Below are 10,404 nucleotides of genomic sequence, written 5' to 3'. Positions count from 1 at the left end.
TCATGTATCCTTTTATTTGTGGGAAGTCTCTTCATTCTTTTCTTTCAATGTTCTTATCCGGTGATTTCCCATGAAGATGCTCGACCGTTTCAAGTTCATCATCCTTCATTGTTGTTTCTTCTCTAGTGGATCCAATTCAAGCTTTCGATATTCATCATATTCCTTTCCTCGTTTTCTAATGCTTTCTCATGCCGGTGTACCTATTAATTGTTCACCTCTCTCTATTCTTATCCAGAGTGCTCAAGATATCTCACAAGACTTGTGTTTCCATTCTCAATCCGTTCAAGATATTTCGAGGTTGTTATCTCATTCAAGCCATTTAATTCAACCGGTGCAACCTCTCTTTAAAATTATTCAACGGTGTTTTATTTTGAGTGGGCCCTAACCCACAGGTCTTTTCCCAGGATCTTACCTGACTCTTCGAATTATCCGGAGCAATTTCCAAAGTCTTTCGAAGTTTGACGTAAGAATGAATTTTTCATCAGTCATATCCCTTCTCCAAGATCGTTTTCAAAATATTTTCATCGTTGCTTCATCATTTCTATTCTTCTTTGTTCCGGAGTGCCTCAACAATTCATGGTGGTGTTTCCCATCGTCATTCTCAACATTTGAAGACCGAAGAAGAGTTCCTCTTAAATCCTTACCCGTTCTTCCAAAGATTCATGGTTCTAGCTTCATGCCATCCTCATAATTGTTTTTGATTGTGACAATTCTTTTATTATCCATCCGGAGCATTTCAGGAGTTGCTTCCTTTCTCGATCATCCGAAGGCCATCATTTCTGAATATTACCCATTCTCAGCGTGTAGCTATCGTTCTCCAAATCTTACCGGTGAATCGTTCAAATATCCTCTAATCAGTTCATGTTCTCTTCGTTCTCATGTATCTAAATCCCCTCAAGTATCTTCATTTGTTTTCCAATTCTTATCCGGTGAATTGTGCCCTTGCTACTCTCTTTTCCAATTTTTACGGTGGTTCGTTCAAGATTTCACTTCCTTTGTTCTCATATCAATTCATTCATTATTTCCAAATCCCACCGGTGGTTCCATCAATACCTTCTCAAGTTCGCGCTATATCTCTTTTAATCCTTTCTACGGGAATAAGTAGTATGCCAAATCCATTGCTTGTCATCAATTTAATTTGATGAAGGATAAGCATACAATAATTCTTATTCTTATTTCCTCAAGGTGATTCAATTCTTATCTTCCGAAGATTATTCATGATGAAGTAATTCTCGGTTCTAGTGTTTCATCTATTTTTTTTCGGAGTTCCAAGTTTTCCGCATTATCTCGTCGCGAAGCTCCATCTAAATCATTGCAAGGGTTCACCTTGTGTTTTCATCTTCTCTTTCTTTCTATCACCTTTTTTTACCGGAGTTCTCCATGGAGGCTCTACATGGTGGTTCATCAAGGATTCTTTTCATTCTTCAATTGTTTTTCAAGATTTCTCTTGAAGTTATGACCCACCAAGCTATACTCTAAAATAAACATGGTGTTCAACACACGTTTTGTTTGGAGGAGTTCAAGCATTCTTCATCTTGCATTCCAAAGTGCAATTCTTTCTATCTTATCTTTTGAGGTGGTGTTATGTCACTCTTGACAATTTCCCTTCGCGATTCACATGTTGTCAAGAATGAGGTATTTTAAATCCATCAATCTCTTCTTTGAAGTTATCTTGGTATAGATTTCACCTAAAGCCTTCCCTAAGGAATGTTGCTATTTGTGGTGATTATCAATGATCCGAGTTTTCTCCTATCCTCTCGGCGAAAGAAGTTTTCATCTCTTCGTTGATCTCAAAGCAAGCAATTGTTTTTCGTTAGTGGCAGAATTTCACCTCTTAGTCTTGGGATGTTTTCCATAAGCCCACTACAAGCTTATTCGTTTCGTTGTTAGTTTTCCAACAACTCCGTTCTAGCATTTCTTATAAGCGTGCTCTTTCAAGATCTTGTTTCTCTCCATGCATTCCATTCCATTCTTTCATTTCTTCCGGATGCATTGTGATGTTGCTCTCATTGACCCATCATCTCGTTTTGTCAAGATCATGTTATTCTCTTGCTTATCCATTTAACCGGAGTTTTGTGTTCTAATTCAAGTTCTTTCATGTTATCAAGTTTTGCCACTCTTTTCAACCTGAGTGCTGTCTGAAATCCTTCTTACCCATTGTGCCATTCTTTCAATAGTTCCGGAGGCAGTGTGTTGTTGATTTCATCAAGTATCTTCCAATCTTCTCGAGTTCATGTTCTATTCCTTCCATGTTCAACCGGAGTGCTGCCCGAATTCTTCCTTTCTCATCTTATTTTAACCGGAGTGGTTTCGAATTCTATCTTGCCCATTAAACTCTTGATTCATGTCTTTGCAACCTTCTTGGTTCTTGTCGTATCACTTGTTCCTCTTATCTAACGGAGTGTTTCAATTCCTTTCGTCTCCGTTGTGGCTTTTCTTCAAGTTTTCTACCTCTCAAGGTTTGTCGGTTTCACTCGTTTGTCAAAGAAGCAACTTAGTTTTACCTCTTCTCTTCCTCTTCCGTTTTCTCTCCGGTGCCATCCTAGATCTCGGGACGAGATCCTCTCATAGTGGTGGAGTGTTGTAACGCCCCGGATACAACTTTCCATATTCGCAACTCCAACTCTTGCCTTTTCCGGAGATGCGATATGATATTTCCTTCATGGTTGGGTTTTGTCTTTCGTTTTGCATTTTGTTCATATCATGTATTTCATCTCATGTCATCATCCGCATTGCATAGGCATGTTTTCTTAAAAACTCGTAGCCATTAGTAGTTGTCGTTTCTCTCCTTGGCTTCGTGGCATGTTGTCAGACCGTTTGTCTCCGTTGACCTTTCTCAGACCGACCATTCTGTTGTTGCCCGACCGTTTGACCCTCTTTGCACAATACTCAAACCCCTGTGCATGTACGAAACCTGCCCCGAACCCGACCCGCTCAGTCGTCACTGTTGGATCCGGATCATCCCCAAACATCTATAAAATATCTCCGTTTTCTTATTTGGGCTCCCTAGCCTATTTTTCTCCACCGTCCGATTTCGATCGGAGGGACGAGATAGCCCCTAACCTAATCCCACTACTATATAAACCGAGCTAACCCTAAAATCTCGGACGGCTGTCCCATCAATCCCCTCGCCGCCGCCGCTCATTCCAAATCCTCCTCGGTTTCCTCAGCCACCCAACCAGCCTCTTCCTTCCCGATCGAGACAGGCAAGCCTCCAGTTTCTCCTCGATTTCCCGCAGCCGCCACTCCCTGCTCGATCTCCCCTGCCAATCCAACCACCACAACCCACACATACCTCCTCGTTCCCCTCGTCGCGAGCCAGGGACAGGAGCTCCCTGCCGCCTCCTATGTCATGCCGTCCCCGCCATCCACCAGTAGCGGCAGACCGAGGCCCTCATCCCGCTCGTCTCCAACACCGGCAGCCGCGGAGCTCCCCTTCTCCGTCGCGTCGCCAACCTCTCCGGCCAGGCCGTCCCCGCTCCTCTACCTCCTTCCTCTCCCTTCTCCGTTCTCTCCCTCGCCTCACATCTCTCTGTCTGCGTTTTTTCGAACAGGAGCATCACCACCTCATCCCTGGAGCCGCCCCTGCCGGATCCGCGTCCTCGCCATGCCTCTGGTCCGCCCGTCGTTCCTCACCCGCCCGAGGGCACCATCGTCCCCCGTTCCAGCGCGGCCGCTGCCGGCCTCGTCTCTCTGCGAGGGAGACGAGCCCCTCGCTCGTTGACCTCGGCCTCCTCAAGCCCGGCGCCGCCAAGCCGCTTCCTCGCCAGATTCTCCTCCCTGCCATCACCTGCGCCGCCCCGGTGACGCGCCATCGATCGCGAGCCCTACAGCCGTCATTGCCTCTGCTCCTCGCCTCTGCTTCGTGCTACATCAAGCAACCGCTCGGGAACGAGCGCTCGACCGCGTGCGTTGACCGCACACGCGGGGACCATGAGGCCTCGTTCGCCTCCAGCCAATCCTCCGAGGCCCAACCCAAGCCAGCCGGCCTGCCTTGGCCTCTCCATCGATCTGGGCCTCAGCCCATGGGTGAGCTCCCCACAGCCCTCCTCTCTGTTCAGCCCAGCAGTGCTCCAGATTCGGCCCGCATCATTTTTTTTCTTCGTTCTGGACGTTTTAGCTATTTTTCCAGAGTTTACAGATTTATAGAAAAGTCCTTGCACATCATGCATTTAATAACGAATTAACCGTGCATCGGATTAAAGTGATTTAAACATGTAAAATGTTTAGAATTTTGTGTAGATTAATAATATGCCACTTTCATCCATGTTTAAGATGTTTACAATGCTGTTTGTTTAAATTTGCTCAAATGCCATGCTAAAATGATTTATTTTATAACTAAATAACCGTAGCTCGGTTTTAAATGTTCTTTATATGTAAATGGGGTGGAAAAATGCCTAGTTTAACACGGTGGGCTTTATTTTCCTGTTTAACAACTATAAAATATGGTTTAGGGCAGAACAGTACCAAATCTAAAATATGGACATGAGGATTTTCCGGAATTGTTGTTTGTTCTTCCGGCCTCATTTAAACTTGCCTAGTTAGGTAGTTTTCATATGCTTCACCCCTTGCCATGTTTAATAACATTTAATATTGTTCTAAACGAGAGCGAACTAAATAACTTGAATGTGGTGTTTTGTCAATATGCAACTCGTTGCATATTGAGCTCCACTTAACTTGTAGTATTGTTTGTTGCATTTTGCCATGCCATGCCTCATTAAACCAGACATGCATCATGCCATGTTTATGCTTGTGCATTTACCATGTTGTTTGTTTCTTTCCAGTGTTGCTTCTTAGTTTCCGTAATGTTGCGATTGTGAGGATTCGTTCGACTACTCCCGTTCGTCTTCTTCATGGACTCGTTCTTCTTCCTAGCGGGATTTCAGGCAAGATGACCGCTACCTTGGATCTCACTACTATCATTGCTATGCTAGTTGCTTCGTTCTATCGTTATGCTGCGCTACCTATCATTTGCTCTTTAAGCCTCTCAAATTGCGATGTCTGCCTCTAACCTTTTTCACCCTTCCCAGCAAATCGTTGCTTGGCTATGTTACCGCTTTGCTCAGCCCCTCTTATACCGTTGTTAGTTGCAGGTGAAGTTGAAGATTGCCCCATGGTGGACAGGATTTTGTTGGGATATCACAATATCTCTTATTTAATTAATGCATCTATATACTTGGTAAAGGGTGGAAGACTCGGCCTTATGCCTGGTGTTTTGTTCCACTCTTGCCGCCCTAGTTTCCGTCATACCGGTGTTATGTTCCCGGATTTTGCGTTGTTTACGTGGTTGGGTGATTTATGGGACCCCCTTGATAGTTCGCTTTGAATAAAACTCCTCCAGCAAGGCCCAACCTTGGTTTTACCATTTGCCTCACCACCACCTATACCCTTCCCTTGGGTTGGCCAACCTGAGGGTCATATTTATTTTAGCCCCCCCGGGCCAGTGCTTGTCTAAGTGTTGGTCCGAACCGAGCAACCTGTGGGGCCACCTCGGGGCAAATTGAGGGTTGGTTTTACTCATAGCTTGACTTATCCAGTGTTGCCCTGAGAACGAGATATGCGCAGCTCCTATCGGGATTGTCGGCGCATCGGGCGGCTTTGCTGGTCTTGTTTTACCATTGTCAAAATGTCTTGTAAACCGGGATTCCGAGACTGATCGGGTCTTCCTGGGAGAAGGAATATCCTTCGTTGATCGCGAGAGCTTATCATGGGCTAAGTTGGGACACCCCTGCAGGGTTTAAACTTTCGAAAGCCGTGCCTGCGGTTATAGGCAGATGGGAATTTGTTAATGTCCGGTTGTAGATAACTTGACACCAGATCCGATTTAAAACGCATCAACCGCGTGTGTGGTCGTGATGGTCTCTTCTTGGCAGAGTCCGGGAAGTGAACACGGTTTCTGGGTTATGTTTGACGTAAGTAGGAGTTCAGGATCACCTCTTGATCATTCCTAGTTTCACGACCGTTCCTTTGCTTCTCTTCTCGCTCTTATTTGCGTATGTTAGCCACCAGATATGCTTAGTCGCTGCTGCAACCTCACCACTTTACCCCTTCCTTTCCCATTAAGCTTTGCTAGTCTTGATACCCATGGTAATGGGATTGCTGAGTCCTCATGGCTCACACATTACTACAACAACAGTTGCAGGTACAGGTTTCACAATGATCTTGACGCGAGAGCGATGTTTGCTTGTTTTGGAGTTCTTCTTCTGCTTCTTCTTCGATCAGGGGATAGGTTCTAGGTCGGCAGCCTGGGCTAGCAAGGTGGATGTCGTTTGAGCTTCTGTTTGTGTTTCATCCATAGTCGGATGTTGATCTTATGTATGATGATGTTGTATTCGTGTGGCATTGTATGCCTTATGTATGTATCCCCGTCTATTATGTAATGTTGATGTAATGATATCCACCTTGCAAAAGCGTTTCAATATGCGGGTCTATCCTTGGTGGGACTTTCGAGTTCCTTTTGGATACGGTCACATATTGGGCGTGACACGTGACCCATGGACATAGCACTATATGTGGAAACGAATGGTGGTTGTGGAGAAGACAAAAAGGAGAATATAGTCTCACATCAACTAGGCGTATCAACGGGCTATGGAGATGCCCATTAATAGATATCAATGTGAGTGAGTAGGGATTGCCATGCAATGGATGCACTAGAGCTATAAATGTATGAAAGCTCAACAAAAGAAACTAAGTGGGTGTGCATCCAACTCGCTTGCTCACGAAGACCTAGGGCATTTTGAGGAAGCCCATCATTGGAATATACAAGCCAAGTTCTATAATGTAAAATTCCCACTAGTATATGACAGTGACAACATAGGAAACTCTCTATCATGAAGACCATGGTGCTACTTTGAAGCACAAGTGTGGAAAAAGGATAGTAGCATTGGCCCTTCTCTCTTTTTCACTCATTTTTTTGTTTTTTGGGCCTTTCTCTTTTTTTATGGCCTTTCCTTTTTTATGGCCTTTCTCTTTTTATGGCCTTTTTTTTCAAAGGTCCAGAGTCTCATCCCGACTTGTGGGGGAATCATAGTCTCCATCATCCTTTCCTCACTTGGGACAATGCTCTAATAACGAAGATCATCACACTTTTACTTACAACTCAAGATTACAACTCGATACTTAGAACAAAATATGACTCTATGTGGGTGCCTCCGGCGGTGTACTGGGATATGTAATGAATCAAGAGTGACATGTATGAAAGAATTATGAAGGTGGCTTTGCCACAAATACGATGTCAACTTCATGATCATGCAAAAGCAATATGACAATGATGATGCGTGTCATAATAAACGGAACAGTGGAAAGTTGCATGGCAATATATCTCGGAATGGCTATGGAAATGCCATAATAGGTAGGTATGGTGGCTGTTTTGAGGAAGGTATATGGTGGGTGTATGGTACCGGCGAAAGTTGCGCGGCACAAGAGAGGCTAGCAATGGTGGAAGGGTGAGAGTGCGTATAATCCATAGACTCAACATTAGTCATAAATAACTCATATACTTATTTCAAAAATCTACAAGTCATTGAAACAAAGTACTATGCGCATGCTCCTTGTGGGATAGATTGGTAGGAAAAGACCATCACTCGTCCCCGACCGCCACTCATAAGGAAGACAATCAATAAATAAAATTGTGCTCCAACTTCGTCACAAAGCGGTCCACCATACGTGAATGCTACAGGAATCACAAACTTCAACACAAGTATACTTTGAATTCATAATCACTCAACTAGCATGACTCTAATATCACCACCTCTATATATCAAAACAATTATCAAGTATCAAATTGATCATAGCATCCAATTCACTTTCTATGATAGTTTTTATTATACCCAACTTGGATGCCCATCATTCTAGGACCAATTTTATAACCATAGCAAATACCATGCTGTTCTAAAAGACTCTCAAAATAATGTAAGTGAAGCATGAGAGATAAACAATTTCTACAAAATTAAGCCACTGCCATGCTCTAAAAATATATAAGTGAAGTACTAGAGCAAATGACAAACTACTCCGAAAGATATAAGTGAAGATCAATGAGTAGTCGAATAATTATGCAACTATGTGAAGACTCTCTAACATTTAATAATTTCAGATCTTGGTATATTATTCAAACAGCAAGCAAAACGAAATAAAACAAAATGATGCTCCAAGCAAAACACATATCATGTGGTGAATAAAAATATAGCTCCAAGTAAAGTTACCGATAGACGAAGACGAAAGAGGGGATGCCATCCGGGGAATCCCCAAGCTTAGGCTCTTGGTTGTCCTTGATTATTGCCTTGGGGTGCCTTGGGCATCCCCAAGCTTAGGCTCTTTCCACTCCTTATTCCATAGTCCATCGAATCTTCACCCAAAACTTGAAAACTTTACAACACAAAACTCAACAGAAAACTCGTAAGCTCCGTTAGTATAAGAAAATAGAACAACCACTTAGGTACTGTAATGAACTCATTCTAAATTCATATTGGTGTAATATCTACTGTATTCCAACTTCTCTATGGTTCATACCCTCCGATACTACTCATAGATGCATCAAAATAAGCAAACAACACATAGAAAATAGAATCTGTCAAAAACAGGAACAGTCTGTAGTAATCTGTATCAAACGTACACTTCTGGAACTCCAAAAATCCTGCCAAATAAGTAAGTCCTAAGAAATTTGTATACCAACCCATAGAAAAAAGAATAAGATCAAAATCACATTTCTGTGAATTATCAAAACTAATTTACTGGGTGAAAAAGTTTCTGATTTTCAGCAGGATCAACACAACTATCACCATAAGCTATCCTAAAGGTCTTACTTGGCACTTTATTGAAACAAAAGCTATAAAACATGATTACTACAGTAGCATAATCATGTGAACATACAAAAACATTAAGGGTAAATATTGGGTTGTCTCTCAACAAGTGCTTTTCTTTAATGCCTTTCTAGCTAGGCATGATGATGACAATGATGCTCACATAAAAGATAAGAATTGAAACATAACAGGAGCATCATGAAGCATATGAATAGCACATTTAAGCCTAACCCACTTCCTATGCATAGGGATTTTGTGAGCAAACAACTTATGGGAACAATAATCAACTAGCATAGGAAGGTAAAACAAGCATAGCTTCAAGATTTTAAGCACATAGAGAGGAAACTTGATATTATTGCAATTCCTACAAGCATATATTCCTCCCTCATGATAATATTCAGTAGCATCATGAAGAAATTCAACAATATAACCAGCACCTAAAGCATTCTTTTCATGATCTACTTGCATAGAAATTTTACTACTCTCCACATAAGCAACTTTATTCTTTATGGCATACGTATCATCACAATAATCATCATAAATAGGAGGCATGCTTTCATCATAATAAATTTGCTCATCAAAACTTGGGGGACAAAAAATATCATATTCATCAAACATATCTTCCCCAAGCTTGTGGCTTTGCATATCATTAGCATCATGGATATTCATGGAATTCATACTAACAACATTGCAATCATGCTCATCATACAAAGATCTAGTACCAAACATTTTATAGACTTCTTCTTCTAGCACTTGAGCACAATTTTTCTTTCCATCATTCTCACGAAAGATATTAAAAAGATGAAGCGTATGAGGCAAACCCAATTCCGTTTTTTATAGTTTTCTTTAATAGACTAAACTAGTGATAAAACAAGAAACAAAAAGATCCGATTGCAAGATCTAAAGATATACCTTCAAGCACTCACCTCCCCGGCAACAGCGCCAGGAAAGAGCTTGATGTCTACTACACAACCTTATTCTTGTAGACGTTGTTGGGCCTCCAAGTGCAGAGGTTTGTAGGACAGTAGCAAATTTCCCTCAAGTGGATGACCTAAGGTTTATCAATCCGTGGGACGCGTAGGATGAAGATGGTCTCTCTCAAACAACCCTGCAACCAAATAATAAAGAGTCTCTTGTGTCCCCAACACACCCAATACAATGGTAAATTGTATAGGTGCACTAGTTCGGTGAAGATACAGTGATACAAGTGCAATATGGATGGTAGATATAGGTTTTTGTAATCTGAAAAAATATAAAAACAGCAAGGTAACAAGTGGTAAAAGTGAGTGTAAACGGTATTGCAATGCTAGGAATCAAGGCCCAGGGTTCATACTTTCACTAGTGCAAGTTCTCTCAAAATTAATAACATAATTAGATCATATAACAATCCCTCAACATGCAACAAAGAGTCACTCCAAAGTCACTAATAGCAGAGAACAAATGAAGAGATTTGTAGGGTAAGAAACCACCTCAAAGTTATCCTTTCTGATCGATCTATTCAAGAGTCTGTAGTAAAATAACACGATGCTATTATTTCCGTTCGATCTATCATAGAGTTCGTACTAGAATAACACCTTAAGACACAAATCAACCAAAACCCTAATGT

The sequence above is a fragment of the Triticum aestivum genome, chromosome 5B (assembly GCF_018294505.1).
Source record: "Triticum aestivum cultivar Chinese Spring chromosome 5B, IWGSC CS RefSeq v2.1, whole genome shotgun sequence".
In the NCBI taxonomy this organism is placed as follows: Eukaryota; Viridiplantae; Streptophyta; class Magnoliopsida; order Poales; family Poaceae; genus Triticum; species Triticum aestivum.
Note: the sequence above shows the minus strand (reverse complement) of the source record.